The 27,656-nt window shown below is 38.2% G+C and overlaps 1 long non-coding RNA gene across 2 annotated transcripts in view; it reads left to right on the plus strand.

Moving 5' to 3' along the window:
* The first annotated feature begins 11,265 nt into the window (after nucleotides 1-11,265).
* LOC124057309 overlaps nucleotides 11,266-27,656 on the plus strand; it is a 63,344-nt gene continuing 46,953 nt past the window's right edge. For both annotated transcript variants that reach the window (XR_006843091.1, XR_006843092.1), the window contains exons 1-2: nucleotides 11,266-11,390; nucleotides 21,908-21,984. This is a non-coding gene — a long non-coding RNA (uncharacterized LOC124057309). The remainder of the gene's footprint in view (nucleotides 11,391-21,907; nucleotides 21,985-27,656) is intronic.

The following is a 27,656-nucleotide window of genomic DNA, read 5'->3' on the forward strand; positions in this document are numbered from 1 at the left end:
TTCATCACTTCTTTTTTCATGTTGGGCATTTCAACACCTGCTCAGAGCACAGCAGGAGATGAAACAAATGAAGAGGGGGAATCGGGGGTGAGCTGAGGAGGCGAGCGCTCGGGATGAAATGGTCGGGTTTTGATCTCATATGTACTTTAAGCAGGCTGACATTCAGATCATTGTGTTTTACAGTAGGGGCTAAGAGCCCCTCTGTAGAGCTGAGCATGAGTTTACTAATGGGCTAATGCCCAACATCTCTAATTATTAAGATGCTAAAGCTCTAGTGAGACATGCAGAGTATATCAGGATGCATCCCATTGGCAGTGGTCTGCTATCTCTTGCAGTCAGAATAGTGGATGGCTGTGAAGTGGCGCATGCATACTTTGATTTGTGTCTGTGCTGTGCTTGAAACCACATAACTGATCCGTTCTGCTTAGTCAAAACAGCCACGACTTCAGAACTGAAGATTGAGTGTTTTCACATGGAGGAACAGCAAATGAGGACATTTAGTATTTCTGCAAAAAAAAAAAAAAAAAATCATCCAGCCAAGAGGTAGTTTACAATTTCTCTCTCGTGTTTTCTCTAATATGCTTCTGAGATAAGTAATAATCTGTGTCTTCTCGAGACCCAGGGAGAGCAAAAGGGTCAGTTGTGCCCCAGATTGTCAGATGTTTACATTAAAGTGACAGAGCCCAGTAACTCCCCTGGTAATTATGATGAAAGCTAAGTATGAAGTGGAGCAGGCTTGATACAGGGCGAGATAGATGGTCAGGGTTGATGCGAGGATCTCCATATCTTTAGACAGACCTTAACATGTGACATCAGCCATCTGTATTTTTTTTTTTTTTTTAACATGACTATGGTCATTTCACAACCTAAATCAAACATTAATTGTTATTGTCACTATTACAACCTGAATAAATAAGTCATTTCACCCATACCATGATCTTTCTGCTTTTATGGTCGTAGTGCAGATAAAGGTTGACTGTTAAGGACTCGTCAAAGCTGTGATCGTATTTAACACTTCAGTCACATGTGACAGCTAATATTTAATGCAGCCGTATCATGTTTGGTGGAACACGATCTGTTTCGCCCCCATTTGCCACATGTATCACTGTCAGTACCTTTGGACCTAGTGAGATTTCAGATCTCATGTATTCTCTCCATTTTCAGTTTGGATGCCTTTTTTTTCCAGATATTTAGTGATGAAAACTCACACAGCACACACTTCAGTCTTTGTAGGAACATACTGTACACCAGATCTGTCTTTGACAGTGAGTTTTGATGTGTATTAACTCAGTTCTTTTAGTTTGCACACACACAGAGGAAAGCAAAGTGTGATGTTTTTGTTATTGCTTAAGAATTGTGCAACAGTTTTTGTCCTGCTGGCTACTGGATTCATTAGAAATGTCACTTGGTAATTATCGAAAGGTACTGTACAGCTCATTTTCATAAGTTCTGATTTGTGTCATCACCAGTTTTCCTTTGCAGCCCCCCAAATTCTATCCAAAAAATATATTTTTCTTTTGCTCTATTTACACAGTTTTCTGGCGTGGACCACACTCACAGTGTTCATCTGCAGCAGAACATTTTACTTTTTATTAAGAGTGTTTTCCTCTGCCTTTAGGGTAGACTTAGTCACTCTTTGCTATTACAGTGCAAACATACCACTATACCCATTTATGGCTATAATACACAGTGTTTACCTCGAGGCAGAACTGTTGGTTTTACAAGCCTCTTGTTTGTCAGTTTTTATCCAAAACACATGTCGCTCATGTTGTTGCGCGTGTGTGACAACCAAAAACAGCCTGAGACCAGTCACCACCTGTAACGCCTGGTGCTGAAGAATATGTGTGGTGACACTTAAAGCTTTTCTGTTCTTTTTTGTCTCTCTGCTCTTTTCTGATATTGTTGTAGCCTTAGATTTGTGAAAAAAAAAATCCTCAGCATGGAAGCACATAGAGTCTTGGCAGAAAATTAGCTCCACACTACTCACATAACATTTCATCAGCCTCATCTCCATTGTCCACCTGTCTGCTCTGACTGTGCAGGAGCATCACCTTTGTTACGTGCTGTATTACTGCAATACACATCTTTAACCACATACACTGGTATGATTTTTTTTTTGGCTTTTTCGCAGAAGTAAAACATTGAAGGCGTAATATTCAGAACATTTTGACTGCTGTTGCTAAACACACCATTCAACATTTGCTGTTCTGTCTCCACTTAATGGGTTGAGAGAAAGAGGGAGCAAGATAGCAGCAGTGATTGAGCAAGCTGCACTGCAAATGAAGAGGGAGAGCGGCGGTTAGCATGAACAAAGCAGTGAATCAGAAAGAAATAAGACATAATTTTCTGATTGTTTCACATCAGTTACATCAGAGACACAAATAAACACACTCAAACCTCTGCACAAACCCTCTGAATTTTGTGTGAATGCAGCTTCCTCTCTGCTCCCGTCTGTCTCTGTGCAGCTCACGCAGACAGACTTACAGCTCTTTATGACAGCCTGAGACAGCAGATGAGAGAGACCACTGAGAAATGGAGACAGCTGTAAAACTGGCTGCTGCATTTTTATGGAGTCCCCACCTCACACTGTTATTGGCTGGTGGCTACACAGTGCTGTATGAAGACTGACGGCCAAAAACGTCCCAGCACAGCAAAGTACCAAGAGAAACAAGAAATGCAGACAGAGGACAGGGGTCTCAACTTGTTGAGTTTGTAACAGGTGGTGGGGGATGACTTGAATAAGTGGATGAACCTCCCTCTTAATTTAGTAAGCCAAATTAATGGTTTTTGGCCTTCATTTCTGTATATATTTCAATCGCTTTCAATTCATATCCCTTTGGCATTCTTTTTATCTGGTGAGAAAAAGGTCTTTTTAAGCAAACTTGCTCTAAGCTGGTGGTTTGAAACATCCTATTTCAGACTGCATTATCTTTCCACACGATCTAGATTTTTAGCTCAGCTCTTTGACGAGGACCCTCGACCCTCATGGCTGAATATTGACAAGCTATAATTAGATGATTCCACTTTATAGAAATTGGATTTAAAGTTGGCAGGGTGTAGTTTCCTGTCCTCCAAGACTCCCTTATGGGGAAACAGGCTTATTCCTATCTTGAACTAAAATCGACACTGTCAGTCTCGGTCTAACAGGGGTATCACACATACACACATATAAAGGTTAACCATCAAGGACAGTGGAGACTACCGAAGTTAATTTGCTATTACATTTTCTGTCAGTTCTCAAAGCTGAAAGATCTAAACTTAGTTGCGAGAGTGATTTAGATATAGAGATTGATTCAGGACAGCAGAAGGACTTATGTAACGGGTATCACAGGTTGATTTGGTTTAGATTTTTACATGAGATTCATCTCAGCCCATGGGTAACTAGTAACTGGTCTGGTTAAGGTCACCTTCCGTCATTCTCCTTACTTACTTACTTACTACTAATATATTTTGTCCCATATATGTATATGCATTCATGCCAAATACTAATACGCAGTTTCTTAGACATAATGTATTACAGTAAACTGCGTCACCTCTAGCTAAAGTACAGACACACTCATATTAGAACCTGCTTTGGTATTAAACATTGCAGATTTCTGTGAGTTTACATTTAATCATTGGGATGCTTGGTCTTCTCTCATGTGTTTGAGCACACCTGAGTGTGTGTGTGTGTGTGTGTGTGTGTGTGAGAGTGAGTTGGCCTGCTTATATATCTGAGTGTTACCCTCAGGCCTTTTTTCCAGATCAAGGCCTTCATGGTCTCAACTCGATGAAGAGGTCGTGACAGCCAATTAGCTCACACAAAATTGATCCAACTGTGTGTGTGGCTGTGTGTGTGTGGCTGTCTGTCTGTCCGCCTGTGTATTTTTCAATCAATGCTCATGTTTTATTGGCAAAGCCATTACTCATTTCATTGAGTTGATGGTGCACACAAAAAGACTCAAAAACAGGAAATGTGTCATTTATGATGAAGTGAGACCAGAATAATGGATGTGTGTAAACACTTTTCATTTACATCTCAAACAGGAGTAAACCGTAACCGCTAAATTTAACTCAATTTGTCATATATTTACATATTTATAAAGGTTTAAAATGAATTTAAATGCAAGTTCTGTCAAACTGTAATTTCAGTTGCTTCAGGCGAAGCTTGCAGAGGTTGACTGACTTTACTGTGTCATTTGACTTGGCAAATGACTTCCATAAGGCAGGACTGTACAGTGTGTCCGTTTTAGGTGGCATGGAGATATTTTTAACTTAACAAGAGATGTGTGTGACATTTAGACATGTCAAAGCAAAAGAAGCACAGGTTGAATTAATACAGTTAATTATGACTGCCTTTTCTTTGGATGTACTAGTTCATGAGCTCAGATACTGATCTTGCAGGCTAAGTGCTTCAATAATGTCACCCTCACATGGTTGCATTGTCAGGCATTTTTTTATTTCAGCACATTTTTTTTTTTTACATTTCTCCTCAAGCACAATACTTAACAATTAATATGTATGTATGCAGAATATCAGGCCGTAAACATCCACAACAGTCATGTTTTTGAAAAGGGAAAGGTCCGCTTTTCAGAAAATGACCCAATTCTTGGTGGTCTTAAATGCAGTCCACACTTTCTGTTGTGTTTTTGTGTTTTTCTTGTAGATGTTCATTTTTAGTTGGATGAATAAGGTGTCTGCATCTTCCTTTTAGCCCATGTCTGGTTTCGTGACATGTCTGGTCTAGTCTTGCACTCCATGCCAGGAGTCGAGTTTCACCAAATCACTTGAATTATAGAGTGACTTGTGTATTTACTCACGACTGAGTGCAATATATTTGATTAATAAAGTTTTAGGCAATCTTTAGTGAAGGGTCAAACAATAAAACAAATCAAAAGGTTTTCTGAGGTGGAGTTTGAGTCTTATAGGGCCCACTGTAACTTTTCCCTTTTAGTAATTGTAGGTACATGTGGTAATCTGCCAAGCTTGAGAATGAATGAAGTATTTGACAAGGTTCTGTTGATATGGGAAATATACTTGTGGACCTCAAGATGCAAGTGCCCAGCTGGAATTTAATCCAGCAGGGCAGGAAGGAAAGCTTTGATGAAACCTAAATCTCAGTGGAGCAGAGCAAAGCTGTGATAGTTGCCTGAGCCAACACAAACTAATGAAAATGTGCTGTAAACAGGAAGTATAACTGCTATAACGTGAACACAGTTTGTGTGTTATGAACTTTTATTTGTGATGGACATCATAAAATTGCAAGTCACACATTATATAAATACTGTGTGGGAAAGTGGACCAAATTCCAAAATTAACTTTTTATAGGACACTTCTTATATTTAGTAGCATTTATTTTGTCGTTTACTTTGGTATACAGGGTTTGGATTTGTTTATATTCTACAATATGATCTAATTAATATTGCCTGTTGTCTTAGACTCACCATTCACTGCAGTGATTGTTGTTTTTTGTTGTTGTTTTAATGCAATCCTTGTCATCATTACGTAAAACAGTTTAAGACATACACATAGTGTGTGCCCCAAGGGTGAATCGTTTTTTGCTCTCATGTGATTAGGATTTCATTTTGAAAATGATGATTTATGGTTTATCTATAACTACTTTCAGCACCTCGAGGGGGCTCAGGGGTCACTTTATCATATTAGTGAAACAGGTGGGGGTGGGGGGGTCTCTCATCTTTCATCATGCAGATCCCTTTTTTAGGTACCTGATCTGAGCAGAGATGCCCAGCAGCAAAGCAAGATGTAATGATAGTGGGACTTGTAAATACAGGTCTTTTTGGCTCACAGTGAAAATTTTACTCATTCAGATTATTATTATTTGTTTGTTTGTTTTTTTACTTGTTTACATGAATACAATTGTCACTTTATGTTGTTAACTCCAACAAAGATCCCTATTCACTTTCAGTTTACCTGGTGGAATACAGTGTAGCAAAGGCTTACTTTATAGTTAATTGATTAGTATAGTATAGTATGTAGTATAGTTAGTATTTAGTCCAATCATTTCCCCAGAAGGTTGTACCACCTAATCTCCGGGGCGCTTTAAGTTTGAGCAGACATCTGGCCAACATTTGCAAAGGATTTGAAGCCAGGGCACACTTTTTTTTTTCTTATGTTAACTGTCCCAGTTTTTTGGTTGTTTTGTAGGAAGTGGTTTCACAGTCTGAGATGGTGTTCATCCCTTAACTTGTTTATCTTTAAAACACACTTCCTTTCTGTGTCTCTGGGGATTTCAACAGAAGAGAGGTGTACACCACATGACGATGGAAGGATGGCACTTGGCTCTTGTGCTACATAAATGTGTGTGCGTGGTTAATTAAAAAAAAGAAAGAGCATACACAAGTATTAAAGTGTGTGGGGTTTGTGTGATTTGTTTCTCTGTTATAGATAGTGCTTTTTAAATTAAATTAACATTTAATAAAGTGGATTTTTAAATTGATTTTTTTTTTTTTACTTTTTGCCTACCACCACTTTCTTCTTTTGCTCTTCACGTGCATATCGCTCTCACTGCCTCACTTCATTTTTCTCTTTCTGATTTTTGCTCTTTTTTCACAAACATTCTCACACACACACACACACACACACACACACAAGTTCCTGTCACTGTATGATCAAACTCTGCAACTCAGTTGATGATGCTTTCAGCTGAAAGCAACGCAGTAAATAAAAATAAAATGAAACAAGGGATGAATAAAATATGAGCATGATAATGAATAAATAAAGGTGTGACTGTATTAATAAGAATGAGCCAAAGGTATCAGATGAATAGAAACCAACACACGCCACCATCGCCTACGCTTCTAGTTCTGATGAAAGGCTAAGGTGTGTGGGTTAACAGACAACCCGTCTACCTTTACCTCTCTTCTTTCTCTCTTTTTCTCTACCTTTCATTTTGACCTCATTCTCACCGTAACTTTATTGGTGCGCCATCATAAATATATATATTTATAGTTATTTGGTTTGAAAACATGTATTACACAAAGTCAGAGTATAGGCAGTATTTATATAATGAAGTAGCAACTTTCACCGGTGTCTCCCATCCCAGCCTGTTTTTAACACATCTCTTCTCTAACTTCCTTTTGATTCATTCTGCCTTAAAGTTCCCTCTCTCACTCTGTTTTCCATGGTCTTCAGTGAAGAAAGTTGGGTCAGTGAAGACTGATGAATGCATTTGAAAGCAGCAGGAACTAGTAAGTGATCATTTTTTGAACATTTAATGTTCAGTACAGTCAAGACTTAACTATTGGATATGAAAAAATGCCTTAGAGAGATGTAAAACTTGAAACAGCCCTTTTTTGTCTGTGAAACATTGTTTCCCACCCATTTATTGATGAGAACTCTTCAGATAGGAAATTTATGAAGCAAAATATCATCATGTCATACACATGATGTCCCCAAACTAGCCAGGTGACAGGTTACATACAGGTCAATCTATTTTAGCCCACACAACAAATTTAAGTAAATGCTCCTTTTTCCAAGTTGACTTTAAATTTCCACAGCCATTTAAATGCAACACCTCTCCTCATTCACCACCGTGGGCATTCCACAACACTGTGGCAGTGCGACAGAGAAGAGGTGATTGGCCATGCTCGTTATCATTCCTGTCAGGACAGGTGTGAGCGCACTCAGTTTAACTCACTCTTGATTGGTTCAAACCGCCGGGAGGCCAACAAATCCCTAAACAGAGCATTGGCATATGAAAAAGAGAAGCGAGATAGAGAGAGCAGGAGGGAAGGAGAAGGAGAGATGGAGGGGAGTAACCGGGAGGGTGAGAGAAAAGAGAGAGGGAGAAAATTGAAAATGAGAATGATATCAATATATTTGCAGGTAGAATGATTGGGAAACGGCTCCAGTGTTACATCAGCATGCACAAGCATGTCTACACACACATATGCACATTTCAAAAAACATGCAACAGTGAAGCAAACCTGTGTACACACACATACTTCTGCTTCACACAGATGGGCCAGTGTGAGTACCACTGTGTGTGTTGGGACAGAGGCAGATGGTGCTGTTAACACCCTATGGCACGTTTCCATCTAGTCTCAGACAAACAAAAACTCATGTTGATGCAGCACAAAAAAAGGATGATCCCTAAGACCTGTCAGCCTTCATTTTGGCTCTGAAAAAGGCAAATGTAAAAGAGAGTGAGACACACGACAAACAAAGGAAAAAGAAATTTCACCACACCACCCAGTTTCAGATAACCTTAAACACAATCTGTAATGTTAATGATTGTCAACTGAGAGGTATTCGCCATTTGATATACCTCTTACAAATGACTTTAAAACATATTTAAGTACATGCATGCATTTTTAATTTAAGTGACCTTGGTGCAAATCAAACTTTAAATGGAACATTTACGCTGGCGGAATTGGACCAAAAAAGGCACCGTTGCCTTAATTCAGCGATTGTTTGACGTGATCGTTGCAGTTGTCATGAGCATATTTATATGCATATGTTGATGTGTGCATGACATTGCAACCACATTGGACTTTTTTAACAGTTTGTACTTAAATAAAATAAAATAAATAATAAATATTAATAAAATATTTATATAATAAAATATTTGGTTAGTATATTTGACAAGTAAATGTTTCATTTTTCCTGAGGCCTTAGTTGTTGTTTGTGTGTCACCACACCCTCACACCGATCAGCAGTTTCAGGCTATGTTCACTGTGTACTCCCAAAGATTTAATGTCTTTAATGTGCCGGCTTAGTGTTGATGCTACAACTTGTGCAGACAGCCTGTGAGTCATTTTGGTGCTTTTTTTTTAATGTCTTTTTTTGTTTGCAGGGTTTAGCCATTTTTACGACAATATTTCAGCTGTTTTCTTTGTGTTAAACTGGCTAAGTGTTTCCCCAGAGAGGCAATTGCACAGTCAGCTGACATGCTCATGAATGTTTACATTTGTTGATTTTGGATTTTAAAAGTTTCCGAAAAACACTCAAGGGGTTGGAATGGGTTAAGAAAGTGTTCCTACTTCTTAAGCTAAATAAACTATTTGCAAATCCTATTGGATTAGATGGAGTTGGAAGCAGGACCGTTATTATTATTTTTTAGAATTTTTTTGGCACAAAAGTTGACTTTGTAGCCGTTCATGCTTCTCATAGGACAGTGACGCCACAAATATGATGATCTTATATATCAAACTACACCAACAGTACATTAAATAGCTTAATCATAAACAACTGCAGCAAAAAAAACTGCAACGTGCATATTAATGCACCAGTTACTATATTAAATTCAGAAACAGAAAAAAAACATACATACAGGAAGTAGCATTTTAAAACACATTCATGCACACTATACAACAAATTAACAAAAATACAATGGCTGCTTTTTCCAGGAGCCAAAGTTAAAATAAAATATAGTTCTAGTTATTGGATACCTTCGCGGATGGATGTCACCAGTTTATGTCTCTCTGTTTCTTTGCCTTTTCTTTCTTCTCTTTCTCCCTCAGTGTATCTATCTCAAGCTTTCAGGCTGCCAGCACTGACACCCAGTGTAATATCAAGAAAAACTGTTTTCCCCTTTGATGTGTGTGTGTGTGTGTGTGTGTGTACTTGAACGCTACCTGTTGTGTGTGGAGTGTTTCTGCGTGGGTGCATGAAAGGTGTGAGCCCTATGTATGTATATGTGTGTTTGTGTGCACAGCACGTCTGTGTATGACACCTATGCTGTGTGTTATTTCTTGCATGTGAGGCTGTTATGCAAGAACATCAATATGCGATATCTGTGATGTATCTGCCCATACACATACATGTTAAATATTTGTTGACGTGTATGTACTATATGTGCGTATGAATGAGACATAGAGCAGGAGCCCTCATGGGAACCTGTTATCTGTATCCTGTAGACCTTGAAAACACAAACAGGAGCTACATATATACTGTCTGGATCATCAGAAGGGTGTGGACCACAAAGTCCAGATGAATGTACTATGAAGCAAGTTCAACATACTCAGGACATCTTTCCCTTATCTGCCTATACTAAACAATCTGTCTATCAAACAATCAAACAAAAGTCACGTTAAGCGGTTACACAAAGGTGGTACCAACTCGTCAATCCGACTTTTCTCAACAAGCTCCGGAATGTTCTGTGAATGATGAATGAATGGCATTTTCCGGAGAATTTATTGGTCTTTAGCCAGTGCTTTTAAAATCATTGATCTGTTATTTTGAACATAGCCATGATGGCTAAGCCATAAGTAATAAAACTAAACAAATAAAAAAAAATGCTACTTAACAGCAAGGTTAAAACTGAAGTATAAAGTAGTTAGGTCCAGGTCCTTGCTGTGTATTGCTCCAATAGCTCTCCCATGCTGGCTGCGAAGGTCTCTCCAACCCTGTCAGAACTGCAGAAGACCAAAGATCACAGCAAGTTGTGGATTCCCCACGGGTAGATTAGCTACAGCAGCTTCAGCTCCGACCTTTCATGGCCTCACAGTTTTCTTGGGCAGCAGGTCACCAACTATTGATCCATGCCCAAGTGAAACAGGTGGACATTTGTGCATAGGTTAGTCCCCATGAAACCCCTTGGTCGCTCGGCTGCTAGCTGGTGGCTGTGGGGACAACATGTATTCAGCTGCTGCCTGTCTGTTGCAACACACATGCTCATTTTTTTCTCTGCTCCATCCGTACAAAATCACCCTGGTCAATTGTTTGTTGCACCACCACACGTGACAGGTTACAGTCGCTCATCCTTTAATTAATAGCTGAGTGTGGACGTGTCTCCAAATCACGGTTCAGTTAGTCCATGACAAGTCCATTGTTAAAACACACACAAACTAAATCAAAAAAAATAAAGCAAACTGGTTACAAATAAGGAGATAAATATGATTTAGACACAACAACTGAGTTAAAATGCAAAAGCTTGTCAAATTGCATAAAAACAGTATTCAGATAAAAACGTGAGCTTGTTGGAAAATATGTTCCTGGTGGCAAAGAAGGCCTGTAAGCTAAAATTGTCCATGTGTGTAAGTGTGTGTATGTGAGTGACAAACAGTGCGTGTCAGCTGTGTGGGAGCAACAACATCCATCCATCACACTTACAGCTGGGCTTATGTATGTCATGGTCTCTTTTTTTTTTTTTTTTCACAAAAAAAACACACACACATACACCCACACACACACAGTTTTGGAGATATTGTACCAGGTTCCTTCTGTTCCCCTGATGCATGTCCAAATGGCTAAATGACTATCTTCATTTTGATGTTCTTGTTATTCAACAAGGGTTTCAAAGAAAGTCATCATTCTTCTGTTGTTTCTTCAAAGGCAGGGTCTGGCCAGCCTTGTGCCGCAGAGAGCCGACCGTCTGCAGGTGGTTGTACACCGAGATAAATGTGTGCATCTTTGAGAAATTGGCTTGGTGACATAAAGGCTACTCACAGGTCTGTTTACACACACACAGCTTTTGTGACTATCTTTCCTCTTTCCATCATGTGCCATCAGGAGAGTATCCTGTAGTATATATAAAGTATCAGCCCATAGTAATAGAAGCTGGTAAATGTCCAGTGTGTCTTTGAAGGCTTTAACATTCAGGTGTAGGTGTGTGTGTGTGTGTGTGAGAGAGAGAGAGAGAAAGAGAGAGAGAGAGATCTAGTACTTGCAACAGCAGTTGAAGGGCAGGGGAACAGACTGGACCTAGGTGCTTGGCTGTGGGGGTTAGGTGTAAATATCTCATCCATGACTAAGTTTCAGTCCTGGTCTTGCCTGATAGTACACTTTGAATGCAAAATGGGGACACAAAAAGCAGTGAAATAATGCAGTGGCTATACTGAACACCTGTATGCCTTCCTGGCTTGCTTTTTGCCATCTTTCTCTCCCTATTGGAGGTGAAATGAGTTTCTTTGAAGACTGCCCATTCAAGGAAAAACTTATCTCTCCCTGGGCATATTATGTAATAAAATATTCTGTTGAATGCATTTGGTTTTGTTTACTTTGCATTATTGACCAAGGAATTCTTTCTTGGCTTAAACTGAGCAGTTGCTGCCATTCGTTAATATTCACTTGTTGTGCATGTTTATGTGAATCTTAGCGTAAGATAACATTAGAATGTGAGTAATTATGACCATAGAACCATGCATACCCACTGGAAATGTATTTTACACTCTACTTTACACTCAGGAGCTGCCCGCTGTAACTTTTGAAAAAGTTACTGTGTCTTGTGATTTATGTTGGCATTGACTTTCACGGTTGTTCCCAAACCAAGTATTTTGAGTTGCCTAAATCCATAAAGATATTAATTATGTCCTTGTAGCCAAACGCAAAGATTGGATGAAAGATATTTGTTGACATTGAACATTTTGCAGATACATTCAGTGTGAACATTTTGTTTTGACAGTGAACAGTTTGCACAACATACCTGCTATTGGTCTCAGAACCTAAGCTTCCTTCATATATTATACTGTAGACACCTGCGTGTATCTGTTTAACTGTCAACAACCTCTTCATCTAATTCTCTGTCCTCCAACTTTAGGACTGGGACAGAGATGCTCCAGAGTTCACATTTACTGAAAGAAATCTATTTCTAGATATGATATTGTCACAGTGCTAGAGCCCAATATAGTTACATTAGTCTACGTGAAGATGGTTAGACATTATGATTGCCAGTGGCTGTTGCACAAACCCACATGCAGACTCACGCTTCAGTAATTTATGAAACATGGCTGGTTATATTAAACTTGTCTGGAGTCTATTTACTGCAGGTAAACCTTTTCTGTCCTCTGTTCCCGATCCTGTTCCAGTAACGTCAGAGCTGGTGAAAGAAAGGTAGACAACTGTTGAGAGAGCCTGAAAAAGAAAGAAAGAGATGGATGAAATTATAACTCTTTAGTTGCTGTGTCACAGCCAATCAAACCTGTAATTGATGGGATCAATTTAACTGAGCTAATGAAGCCCTTTCAGTCTGAAGATGATTCTCCTATTTAATTTCAGCTGTTTCAAATGAAGATATTGAATGTGATCTGACTATAAATGAAGAGTTTGATTCTCACATGCTCGTTGTTTACTGTCACATCAGCAGTAGTTTGGTTGGATAGGACAAACAAGGAATATCTAATAAATAAAACAGTCTGTATAAGGGCAACAATTCATGTCATATCATGTGTTCCATCATTGTTCTTTTAACCTTGATATGTTTTATTGCTAAACTGCTGTTGCACTTTGACTTTTTCTTTAAAAGAACATGCTATAAAATATGTACAGTTAAAAGCAGTTACCAAATTCTGAAAAAGTAAAAAGGGCACTGGTATTATTAACTTTTAACCTTTTTTTCTAATTTCCTGTGAGGCAGACAAGTTTTTAGACATGAGCCTTTAGGGAGACACAAACCATACTGTTTAAAAATGTTGAAATTGTCAGAAATGACCCCATCAGATAAGCATGATAGTTTAATAATGTGTGGCAGTGTAATCATAGATATGTTAATAATGTAAATTTGGGGCAAGACAAGTTGGCAAGTGCATGAAAAAAATAGTTTAACTGAAGTCACCTTGTGTTATTCATATTCATGAATTCATGAATATCTTTCTATATAATTGGTGGAGGTTTTCCTGAAACAGTACCTTCTGAGTATGAGCTCTTACCTCCAGTTCTATATATCAATTTTTTTTTTTTTTTTTTTTTTTTTTGCTTAAATTTTACCAATACAATAATGGCTGTTGGATTTGTACAATATGTGCCGTGTTGGTTATATGGGTTACAAATGGGTTACAAATGTCTTCAATCTACAAAACTCTCTTTTAAAGGAATAGTTCCGCATTTCAGAAAATACACTCGCTTTCTTTTTGCAGATAGGTGAGATGAAATGATTGAAACCGGCTTTTCCTGTCTGTCAGGCATGGAGCTGACACCAGGATTTGTTTAGCTTAACATCAAAACTGGAGACAGAACAAAGACCTAGCCTGGCTCTAAACCTAAACCTGATACGTCTGAAGGCCACTAACTTGCATACTGCATCATCTAGAATACAAGTATTAAAGTAAAAATGACAATAAGTGGGTTTGTATGTTGGCAGATTCCCCAAAATAAGATAAGGTAGAATAATCCTTTATTTGAAAACATCAAACTATTCCCTGTTATTGCTAAGTAAACGTGTAAATGTGTGTGTGTGTGTGTGTGTGTGTGTGTGTGTGTGTGTGTGTGTGTGTGAGAGAGAGAGAGAGAGAGAGAGAGAGAGATGCCTTTACAGTAGCAATATGCAGGTGTCATCTCAGTACACGTATGCTAATGTTAGTGCATGTACTCTTACATTGTTGCATGTTTGTGTGCATGTGTGAGACACTCACCGGGCAGCAGAAGAAAGCTCATGCTGTGAGTCGCTAGCTTGCTCTGCCACAACAAAGGTGTTTCATTATCATTGGTTAGCACACACAGCAGGTGAGATGGAGAAAAGACACTTGAACTTGAAGCCTGTTTTATCATTATGACCAGTTTAGATATCAGTGTGCTATGTTATGTTCTGCTTATTTTCACCAGTCACAGAGGAAATAAACCCTCATATTTTATTTGTATGGTCTCAGCAGGAACAGTCATGAATTTCAAGATGCAGTATATTTTCCAGCATCAGGTTTGGTTAAGAAACTGTAGAAAAACAAATGCATAAAATAACTAAAAAAACAGTGTAGGAGTTAAGAATGACTCGCGATAAACTCAAATGACATAACCATTTCTCTTTGACAAACACTGTTTTATCAGTGCACATTAAATATTACACTAGTATTCAGAATTGCTTATGGACTGCCTGAGGCACCCTATTTTAAAACTGAGAAAACAAATTAAAACTAGAGAAAAATGCCTGGTAGCTTTTAACACTTTTTTTTTTTTTACAACCCATACTTGCAGTTAGTGGGATGTTTTACAAGCTGGCCAAATAAATGTCAATTAGGGTGGACCTTTGAATTTTACATCACAGACATATGGGTAAATAACTGTAGGTCATTTTAGACAAAAGGGCCCTCACTAAATAATGAATTAGTTTTAAAATCAGTTTCATAAGATGTTATCCAATTCTACTAATTCATTCAAAAGCAAGTTTTATTGTTGTGACAATGTAGTGAATTGAGCTTGGGCTGTTTGACCCAGAGTTTGGCTTCAAGCATGAGTGAACATTTTGGGGATAATTTTCTTTCTTCCCACAAGTTATATGAGAATGTGTTAAGCCTGAACTATTTGTTGATGAACCACGACCAGGCTCAGTGACTTTCTGTAGTTTTGCCATCGTAACAAACTTAAAAGTTTGGGTAAATAATGTGTTCATGAGTGAGCTTCAGAGGTGTTGGTTGAGGAACAAGGGCTGGGTGTTTCTGCCTCCTCCCGAGCTGAGTTCAGCCGCATGTTGCAGCTCAACATTTGTACAGAAATAATTAATGTAGATCTTTTCATCTATATCTCAGAAAAGACATAAAAACATATTCCCCAAATGTAGAACTGCACCTTGAAAATAAAAACATGCAGCCATTCTTTGACTAGTGTATAAAAACCCACAGCTTACTTCACTTCGGCTGAATTGAATGCGAAGAAAACAGGAAATAATTTTTGACCTGTGCAAATGTGGATGATGACTTGCAGGTGGTCATCTACAGCACCATTAAGCTACTGCACAGGTAAGGTTGTCGAAGTGCTTGGGCTGCATACTCAAAATACACTTACCCAACTGTGCTGTGCTGGTTTTTTGGGTCTGGGATAACTGGATGGTATGGCAACATCTGTAAAGCTGGGAGCATACATCACTTGCTCGTTATATGTGAAAATCATTGGTTTTAAAGCACACCCATCACATTAGCTCATGCCTGAGTAGTCTCTTACCAGAAAAGGCCCTAAGTGTAGCATCTGATTCAACTTGTCTTCTTTACACGATCTCAGCTTTTACCTTTGGGCACAGGCTGAATTGCTGTAACATTCCTACATGTTCCTGCCGACATGTATTATAGCTATGCATGTTTAGCAATAAAGTCAGTGGGTAGGGACTTGACATGCATAGATTGTTTGAGTGATTGTAGGGTAAATTATGGAGATGATGGATGCACTGCATGTGGCAAAAAGTACTTTAAGTATGTTAAGAGATCAAGAAAACATAAACAAAAAATATCTTATTTTCATGTAAAATATGTTATCCAGCAGTAAAACTGTTTCCAAACAGTTTTGGGGGGTTGAACAGTAGTTTACCAGTGCAATCAAATTCAAATATGCATGTCCATATATTTTTGTTTCTAGGGTTTTTATACATGTGTTCAAGGTTAGAGACTTTGTCCTTCGTACAAAACGGCTTTGCATCATGGCAGACAGCCCAATGACAGTAAATTGAGAGATACAATACAGAAACATAAACAAAACTGCATTAATTAAAACCATAAAAGAGCCGCAGATTGAATGTCCTAGCCAGTGGAGAGTCCGTAAGTCATGGTGTGTGTGTGTTTGTGTGCAAGAGAGAGAGATTATGTGTGTGTGTAGGCACCCATCTGTTGTGTGGCAGTATCCATGGAGACCTGTGGAGACATAGAGGAGCCACTGTACAATGTCCTGTTGTTCTGCACATAGCTAACACTCAATCCTGTGCGTGTCTGAATCTTGGCATCCACCTGTGAATGGAAGTAAGCATGCTTTTGTGGCTTTGTGTGAGAGAGTGTGTGTGTGTGTGTGTGTGTGTCTGCTGTCTGACTGCAAATACGCTCCATATTTGTGTACGTTTGTGCATTTACACACACCATGGGACTCCACTGCCAAATTCATTAAATTTGCATTACTCAGCCCGATTAGAAAATGTGCCCTCTCTCCTGTGGAGAGATGAAAGATGATCACAGCACCACAAAATACAAGTGAGGCAGACGGAAATGAGGCTAAAGGATGGAGAGATGAGGACAGCAGTGACCTCAGGGTTAGAAAAGCAGCTTTGTAACTAAAAGGCTGACAATTTCACTCATTTTAACCATTTGGCGGAAAAAAAAGTGAAATCCATTCTGAGAAAGATTCATAGGTTGCTTTCTAAACTTTATTGACTAGACAACAGCTCATTTTTAGGAAAGTTTGACAACACCTCATTTGTATTTTAGATGACAAAAATCATCATTACTTGCAAATGTTAGCAATAATTTAACATTAACATTATATGGAGCAAACAGAATCGTGCAGCCAAGTGTCCCTACAAGTAACATCCATTTTGGACCATTCTGTGCCTCTGTCATCCCATTGACATAACATCACAGAACTGAATTTAATGTTTAATGTTTTAATGCATTTTTATGGACCGTATCATGATCGTTCTGGATTCCATAATCTTAAGTTGCCTGAATGTTTGCTTGTGGGAGGTGTTGCTGCTCATTCCTCAGTATCTCCCACATCTGATGCATTTCTATTTTCATCAGCTATCTACACAGACTGCATGCTCACCTTTGTGTTATATGCTATACATTAAACATAACTGGGTGTTTTGCAGACTCATCTGATGATAGACTTGATTAGCTTGTTTTGTGATGGGTTGTGTTTTGACAGTCATGTAATTGAGAGAAGGGATAGTCATGAATATTCTCACTGTTGGCATGTTAACATTTCTGAAAAACTGTAGGCCGTAAAGTATACGTGGTCCAAAACATGCAAAAGTATGGTGCTTTAGGTCTCTTACTCTTTCTGTAACTACTCTTGTAATTACTTTGTGTGCATATGCATGCAAAGGGTTTCCATGGTTCTTTAGTGACCCTGTTGGTTCAACTTTTTTATTCAGTTGTTTTACAAGAAATATGCTTGTTGTGTTTAAGACCATAAAATACTGTTATTAGAAACTTTGACAAAATCGTAATTGGTGCTTATTCGGGTGGTGGAATGAGTACAAGAGGCATGAAAAAAGACAACAAAACTAGAATAAAGGCAAGAAAAGTGAAGCAAATAAGAAGGGGAGTGCAGGAAGAAGGGATTTACATGGGAAAATATGTGCTACTGCAAATCAAGTGAGAAAGAAAAGCAAACAAACTAAAGAAGAACACACAGGAAAAATTATAGAAAATCAAAGCGAGCAATGTGGAGATGATGGGTGAGGAGAAAGAGGGAGAAGAGAGGGAGCAGAGGGAGGGAAACAGGAGGCTCCAGATGGAAGGTTTGCGTTGCCGGGGCGGGTTGCCGAGGAAGTCATTAAGCAGCCATTTCATCTGCGTCTGCTTGGCTAGCGAGGAATCTAATTGCATCTGAGGAGTGGAGAGGAGAAATGCCAAAGTACATTTAGATCAAAGATAGAAGACACCAGAGAGCCTGTAGTCACCCCCTCCTCATCTCATCCTCTCACACTTTGGCTCGCTTTCTTGCTTTCCTCCCTTCTGTCCCTCCCTCTCTCCCCCTTGTTCCTCCCACTCTCTCCCAGATCTTTCTAACTTTTCCATCCTCATTTTGGATTTTTTCTTCACATTTTTCATGCTGTCTCGTCTCCACTTTATTTATTTTCCCTCTCTCTCTCTGTGTGTCCCCCATCCCCTCACCCCCTCCTCTTCACCCCTTCTTGATTTCTTCACCTTCCTCGGCTCCTGGAGTAAGTAATGGAGAGTGTGTGGGTGGTGTATTGTGGGAATTTTTTTCTGGCTCATATTCTCCCTAATGGCTCTAAAAACTGTCACACATCACACTCATTAGGAATACAAGTGAATCTGCATTTTACATACTCAAAATAACTACGAAGCCATAACACTTACCCTCACACCCTTCCCCTTGTGTCATCCGTTTTCTTTGTTTGTTTGTTTTTTGCTTTCTCTTTTCCTCTCATTCCTTCATTTCTGCCTCTTCCAGCCTTCTTCTTTCTGACAACAAGTGTTAGCTGTCTTTATTTGGGTGCTGCTGAGTATTTGTTTTGTGAGAAATAAAAAGGCTCTGCTTGTATTCTGTGCTTGTGCAGTAGTTTGCTGGCAAGGTTTGCTGTTTCAGTTATGTGTGTGGGCGGATGGTGTCATTGTGTGTGGGTCGATGTGAGATATAGTGTGTTCCTCTACTACTGCCCTTTTACTGTTTGTTACGGGGTGTCTCTCAAAATGTTGATTATTTGAGCACTTTCTGAGCAGGAAAGACAATTAGAGGCAGGTTGCTGTTAATTTAACAAGACTTCAAAAGATAGCTGAAAAGTACACACAGACTGTGTACTTCTACTTGCTGCTTACTTGCGTGTGTGTGTGTGTCTGTATATGTGAACGAGAACTTAAGAAAGTAATTGCTTTGTCCGGGATTGGCCTTCCACTTTCACCCTAAGAAGAGGAATTGCTTCTCGCTTTTAACCTCTTGAGAGAAGGGGCTGCTGAGAGGGGGGAATCTTGTGTCCAAAAGGATTTCAGCTTCTCCTTAGGAACCATTAGAGCCATTTATTCAATCGAGTGACAAGGCCAGCATTTTAGCAAGAGGTGGACATTCTGCAGTGGCATCTATCTCAGCTCAAACAAAGCTGATGAGAGAGGATTGGGATGTAAACACAAGTACCACTTTGTAACATTAAACTACAACTACACTGAAAGAAACACAATCAACAAATCAATTCCTGTTGAGCTGAATGATACAGTAAACTTTTATCTGCCTCTTTAATTACCTACCACTGTCGGTATGTTTCCTAACTAACATTTTATACCTGGCAAAAAGAAATTAGAAATATGATTTAACTGTAAGGTGACTAATTTTGCTTGATGAAATCTTAAGCTACTTAAAACCACAAATGCAATCAGGCAGAATGTTACTGGTTATTTGTTATTTGTAGAGCAAATAAGTACCACTGCAAAGTTACTGGTTATTTGTTGAACAAATATGACAGGATTTGTGAAAGAAATCAAACAGGGTTTGCTCTAAAGCTCAGAAAAAATTATTAAAAGCACATTGAGGCACATACTACTTTGAATTGTTTTTTGTAATTTATTGCTTTCCACAATATCAGCAAAAGTTGACTATTTTATAGTTAAGGTTAGGGAAAGGTAAAACTCAGGTTAAAACTCAACTCTTATCACCATACTGGTCACTTACGGTAACTTTTGACTATTTGGTATATAAACATGACTTAGCAAAAAGCATATTGCCTGTTAAGAAATGAATGAATATATCCCCATGTCAAATGTTTTTTGTTTTTTGAACTGCAAAATTAACAGAGTCTGATTTTATTTATGCTTTATATGAGATATTTCAATATTTTTTTTCACATTCCAGTGCTAAAATTTGAATGTTATTAAGAATTAGAGTTTCCTGCACTTTGAGAGTGTGTACTTGTGAATTCTCCCATTTAAAGGTAATTTTGATCATATTAGGCTATCCTAACTCAAAGGTTTTAAAACATCAGCAGTGAGCTCATGAGAAATCTTAGAAATCTGTAGAGATGCTCTTGAATTCTACAGAAAAAGAATAAATCATAAATCATGACAACAGTGAAACTTAATCAGTTCTAATAGGACCCTGCTGACGTAGCAGATTAACATTCTGTGCCACCTGCAAGGCTAAATATCAGTCAAATCAAGTAGAATTTGAATCAAGGCACCACCAGCAGGTATTCAGTTTTATGCAAAAGCAAAAGCATGCTGAAAGCAAACAAAGACACAAGTACTTAATGTTTACTTAAAAGGACAATGCACTCTACTACAGGTTGTGTACATTCATTAATGTATTTCTTCAATTTCGCAGCCAGAAAAATAGACAAAGCGAATTGTAGGCCATGTTCGAGAAACCTAAATTAGCATATGTGACACCAAATATTTCTTTGTTGATGATACTCACATAAACTGAAGGATGTATGCTATACGTCTTTATTCCCTGTGAATACAATGCTGATGTTAAAATGCTCAGTGACTTGTAAACTATATATAAAGATTTGACAATTTACTTTTTCTAACATGACTCATGTTAGTGAACCATAGTCAAATGGAAATGGAAGGCAGATCACAGTTACTGGAGGGAGTAAAACTAAGGTTCTTCTTTTTAAACAGCAGACTTAAATACAGGTGTAACTTTAAACAGTATTAATTGCTGCATTCACCTGCAATGAATGCTCATTGAAGTTATTACTTCCACCTGTGTTTTTGAGTGAAAATGCTTTGATAAAGGCTTGTGTATCGAGTTCATTTGAAAACAATAATGAAGCAAAAAACCTGATGCTTTCAGGATCAAAATTGAGGTGTGTATATGAAGAAAAGTTGAACAGGACAAAAAGAAAAATTGTCTTGTCTTTACTTTATCTTCCATAGGAGGGGCTTACACAAAATTTCTCGGTAAATCTTATTCATATTTTGTAATAATATATTTTGCATTTCATTAGCTGAACTTGTTTGTTTTATACAGTCCAACCATATTGATCCTAACTGAAAAGTTGAGATAAGGGATGTTTTGCTCGAGAACGTTACTGCACTCGTGGGACAGAATGTGAGGACAAAATATAAGATAAAATGTATTAAGAACAGAGACCTCCTCACACTTATTTCTCATACAAGTATTTAACTTTAAAGCCACTCTGTGCTTTGTAATGCAGGTACACACATCAGTTTTCTGAAATAAACTGAATAAGGAAAAGTCATCTTAAAGGCAAAAATTTCCATGAGGCTGCTTTTCAGACACAGAGGTGATGATGAAGTCTCTTTGTCTTGTGTCTGCTGACTCTGGCTTAACTGAGGTGGATAATCAGGAGCTAATATGTCAGAGGAAAGAACAAAGATGGGAATGTGTGACAGTGAAAATTAGAGAGAGAAAGTCAGTCTTGGTATATATGCGGAGGTTCACACATGACTACAAATGTGGAACTGAGAAAGCCTGAAAATGGCTTACAAACCCGAGAGAGGTGTTATCTTCTTCTGTAAAATCAGGTTAGCATGTTATGCTGCAGGGAGATGGAGATGAACCTCCCAGTGTTGCAGAATTCAAACAAATCCTCGTTGCAAACTTTAACCAAACATGTTGTTTGCTGTGATTACAGGCACAATGCAGGTGGAGAGTGGCATCACTGGAGGAATGATCGGCCCAAATGAGACAGAGAAGGGGAATGCAAAAAAGGTAAGAAAGTGTGCAGGTGTGGATAAGGGAGTGAGATGACTGGAGAGGGAAAATGAGGAAACCAGAAAATGCGTGGAAGTGTATATATGAGACAAAAAGACAGACGTGAAGGAGGGAGAGGAGGCAAACACACGTTATAACCAAACTCTTCCACCTGTGAAATAATAAAAGATATGCTGGCTTATCATTTTCCCTCTCCTTTTTCCCTCCTCTTCGTCTCCTTTGTTCCATTCTTCCTACGGAGTGTTGCCGGGAGGCAGAGGAACGGTGCTTTAATGTGGCTCCTATCAGTTAGTGCTGTGATGTCTTTGTCCTTTTTACCTTCCATTCTATCTCCCTGTCTCACTTTGTCACTCCGAATATTAACTTCTGAAAAAAGTTCGCCCAACTTATTGAGAAAGTTAAGGGGAAAATCAAGGACTGAACCTCAAATCTAATATAAAATAGATGTTCTTTCTCCTGAAACACTAAGGGGTAATGTTGATGTTGTGAAGGAAAAATATAACATAAGGAAAAAAACATAAAAAAAACATGTATTGGCTGTTAATACTGTGACCATGAAAAGTTTTACTTTTGACACAAATATGTAGATTCAACACACATAAAACTATATTTGACACCAAACAGAAATAACTGCATTTCCATCTGTTTCATATGTGTATTTTAAATATAAGCATAAAAGAGTTGTTGCAAAAATGTTTTATTTTTGATGTTTATTGTAGCTAGCCATTATATTAGCTGTCTTAGGCTAATGTGTTGCTAATGCAACATTCTTTCATACTTATTATGGGGACTTAATGTTGATATTTAACTATTTTTTCCTGCCTTGAGGACAGTGTTCCTGCCAACTTTTATTTCTAGTGTGTAACAAAGTCTGTCTTGCAGGTTCAGGCTTGGGTTTCATGTTACTCTCAACCAGCAATTACTTCAAGCAAATATAAAACTAGAAGGGCATTCGCAGGCCATAGACCTCTGCCAAGGCTGATAATCCAGGGAGAGACCTTATGTTTGTCTATTTCAAAATCAGAATTAGGACAACATAAAATAGTTGAATGCGTTATAGAAAAGAGTATCCAGACACACCTCTTTATGGGGTTGTTCTTCAGGGGTTGGGCTGGGCCCCTTACTTCCAGTGTATGGAAATGTGGATGCTTCAGCATACCAAGACATTTTTGACAATACTTCAGTTTTTTTGTTGGGTTAAGGCCCTTTTGTATTCCAGCTTGACTGTGACCCAGTGCACAAAGCAAGGTCCACAAAGACATGGTTGAATGAGTTAGGTCTGGGTTAGGGTTTGATGTGGAAGAACTTGACTGGCCCACACAGAGCCCGGACCTCAACCCCATCAAACACCTTTGGGATGAACTGGAACAGAGATTGTGAGCCAGGCTTTTTTGTTCAACATCAGTATCAAGCGTTCAACTGCATGAATGGGCAAAAATTCCCACAGACACACAAAATGTTGTGGAAAGCCTTCCCAGAAGAGTGGAAGCTGTTACAGCTGCAAGGCTATGGGTTTTTAGAATGCAATGTCATTAAAGTGCCTGTCGGTATAACGGTCAGGTGACCTAATATTCTTGCCTATATAGTGTATGTGGGCATTACATTCTCACAGTCATAGTCATGCGTTTCATCTTCACCTATCTCGTAATGTTAAAGTCAAAGTGAAGAGTAGTTCATGTGTTTGTGATTCTACCAACTCTCATGAAAGTGGTCTCAATGTTTCTTCAGTTCTTTGTTTCTCCTTCTGACAAACAGACAAACAAACGGAACAGAAAACAAAACCTCCTTGGCAGAGGTAATAAAAGACCAAACAGAGTGTCAGTAAGACATTCACTAGACTCAAATGGATGCTAAATACAGCCAAAATGAATGAACAGGGCACAGAACTGCTTTGGAAAATAGCTGCCATGAAACATGGCAATAACTAAATACCATCTGCCTTGGCCAATGGAAGACAAAGAGAATTACACTGACATTTCTCTTTAAAATATTATTTGCTCACTCCACAATTAATGCACTGAGGATTTTTGTTAACTGTATTTAGTTAAACTGTTTAATTTATTTGTTTGCTGGCATCATATGTTGTGTAATTTTTAAATAAAAAGAAATAATAACAATAGCTAAAATAAATTAAATAGAAGAAAGAAGCAAATGTTATTCCCAGAAATAGTTGTGTCCATATGCACAATACAGACAGGCTTCACAGAAAGTAAAACTATTTTTGCTCTATTCCCAAGATTATGCGTTAGGAAAATGCTAAGTATGTTCTTATCTCAGCGTTGGAAAAAATTCATGTGAATAAAAATTGATCTTATTTCCACTTTGTAATGTTTCAGAAGGAAAATCATTGTACCCTCAGCACAAGACTCAGGATGGATGTCGGATTAATCCATACAGTTCTTTAGTTACTACCACTGCTGCTACTGTAAAACCTTTTTTAGGAAATTGGAAGCTTGCTGGTATAACACACCTTTTGATACATATATGACATAATTTTTCTTTTAGAGGGTACAGCTTCCACAGTGTAGCAGTTTTCGTTCCTCTCCAGTCTTGACAGCACTGCCATCCTTTCTGTTAGATGAACTGTATATTTTAATACTAATCCCTGCATACCATCAAAGTGAGAAAAAAGGGAGAAGGAGGTGTGACTGTTACAGTAATCCCCCGGGATCCCTAATGGGCAAAAGTGAAAGAGAGTGGAGGATTAGGGGTCTGTGACGGCCAATATATTCCGTAATTAGCCAGTTAACAGCCTAAGCGATGGCAGGATTACCCGGGTCTTAGCTGAAAACTTGACAGAGGCAACACATGACTGACAGATTGCAGAGTGCTGTTGAAGAGGGAACTGGAAGAATGCAAGGGGGAGAAGAAAAAAAGAAATGGAGCGAAAGAGAGGGGCAATGGAGTGGGAAATTGAAGAAAGAATGAACGTTTTTCTATAGTTAAACTTGTCATTTAAACAGGACGTTTGAGATTTCAGCAACTTATTTGATGCGTCTCTCAGCCTGACTGACTGAGTCTCAGGAGGCTCCAGCTACATCTGTAGGTGTTTCCATCCACCCAACAGCTGAGTGGAAATGCCAAAAATTGACAGAAAAAAAAAAATCTCAATATTGCATAAATATTTTGTGCAATGGAAAATGAACTGAATAAATCATGACAAACATGATCTGATTGAACCATCTACTGAAACCTCCCCTTCACTGAAGAGACGATACATTAAGATACATGACTAAGATATCAGATTGGCATGACGATTATCATTTTTTACGTTTTTCATAGTTTGATGTTTTGACCCTTTTCTTCTCCAATCGCATAATCATACCAGACAGGAGGGAGAATTTTGGTACTAACTCCTGCTAATCTTAATGTATCAACTCCTAATAATTGCATAAGGGTACTGTGCAAAAATAAATAAATAAACATGGGTGATTACAAAGGGCTAACATCCAAATACAATACATTTTGAGTGTTGTTGTTTTGTTTTTTTTTTTCACTGCATCTTGTCCATCAAGTTGACTGATCAAGATGTGATCATGTGTTCAAGACACAGTTTTGCTCTGTATTTTTGCAGCAGCCATCGAGTGCGCTGTTTATATTTTGTTGAGCTCCACTCCTCTTTACATTACATTACACTACACATTTTAAAAGGGTAACCAGTATTTTTCAACTTATTGCATTTGAAGAGTAACCTTCCCCAAGATGACCTATAGGTTCACCTTCTTGAATTTCCCTCGGGATCAATAAAGTATCTATCTATCTATCTATCTATCTATCTATCTATCTATCTATCTATCTATCTATCTATCTATCTATCTATCTATCTATCTATCTATCTATCTATCTATCTATCTATCTATCTATCTATCTATCTATCTATCTATCTATCTATCTACCTGTCATAAACGTCAAGTGGCTGCGTGACTTATGGCTAGTCTGTCATGGGAGAAAGACAAAAAGTATGATGAAATTGTCAGATTACTACTCTGTCAATCCGTAAAACTTCTTCTGACAAAATCAGATTACACAATATCAGCCCAATAGTGGGCTTCAGATGTGGTGTCGTAAACAAGTGATGCCCCATCTGAGACACATCAACAGACTGCTCTGAAGGCTACTCTGGAGAACTATATTTTATCTCTGTTTAGTTAAGATGTAAGTATTAGATCTCAGTAAATTTAATTATATATTCATGACTGAGGTCACAGTTGAAGGTCATGTTACACTAGACTACATTATATTGAGAGGGGTTTCTCATTTTTTGTCCTTTGCATGAGATGAACACAATATTAGAAACACCCTTCAATATATTGCAGTCAAGTACAACACCATTTCTCAGTATGACCTCAGTCCTGAAACATGTTTTTCAGTTCACACTGTAGAGAGCTCTGTGACAGTGTCAACAAAAGATGATTATGGGCATTTTAAACAAGGACTTTATGGTAGAACAGTTGTATTAGATTGTACAAGTGTACCTAATAAACTGGCAACTGTGCTGTCTTTTTATTATCCTGCACTTGTTTTCATTTTAACTCAAGTCAGGTCACCTAAAATTGCTGGTATGTTTCAGAGTTTATGATCAGTACCACACCCTCTGTTCATAACACCTTGGTTTGATGGGACTGATGTTTATTTGAGTAGCATACATATTTTACAGGGGAACATATTGTCACAGCAGAGTTGTTGGCTTGGCTTCACTTGACCATCCTGCTGTTTGCAGGCATGCCAATTCATACTTCAGACAAAAACAGGATGGTAGAAAAAAACAGGTGATCTTTCATCATATATACAGAAGAATTAGCTTTTGAGCACATTAACATGCAAACTTTAAGTTTTGCAGAAAACATTTTTTTCTCTTAAATGTTGTCAAAGGTGACACAAACAAACACAGATAATGTGGGTTTTGGTTTTTTGAGGGAAAAAACAGATTTTGTTCAGAGCTTCATATGTTTGTTTCTCTTGAGATGATTCATGAGAACATGTTAATTAAATGTAAGTCCTGTTTCTTCTTTAATTTGCTTTTTGACATCTGAGAGATTTCTTTTTTTTTCCTTTAGGAGCGACACACAAGTGCAGAATAACTTCAGTGTGCATTAAATAAAGCTGTGACTTGTAGATTAAAGCTGAAAAGGCAAAATGGCAACTAGATATAGTTACTATAAAAGTTGAACTTCACTATCCAGTAATAAATGAAAAGATGTCAGTAAACTGCATTTGAACTCTATTTGAACACAGGTTAGTTTATTATAACCAAACTGATGACTTCATCCTGAAGACAGTGACAAAACCGTTGGTGTGTCCAGCTTTTACAGTTGATTCAGTTTGCAGTACAGCACAGATAGAGAAAGCAAGATTAGAGAAGAGAAAACAAAAACTTGAATAAGAGAATATGTAGTAAGAACAACAAACAATAGCTTCACAACAGATATAAGAGCAGGTTTGAGTAAAAGTGCTGTTTTTAAGTACCTCAATATAAACATGAGGAGGGGGAGTCCATAGTTTGGGGGCAGCTACTGAAGACACCCTGTCACAATAGCACTGTCCTGGATCTAGGGACAGGAAGGAGCCATTGGTCTAAGGATGTCATGTCTCCTGAAGTGAAATGTGGGTGATAATGTGGTTCCATTTTTGTCACATCTCCCTTGATGACATGCCACCTCTTGGTTGTT

This window comes from Scatophagus argus, chromosome 4 (assembly GCF_020382885.2).
Source record: "Scatophagus argus isolate fScaArg1 chromosome 4, fScaArg1.pri, whole genome shotgun sequence".
Lineage (NCBI taxonomy): Eukaryota > Metazoa > Chordata > Actinopteri > Scatophagidae > Scatophagus > Scatophagus argus.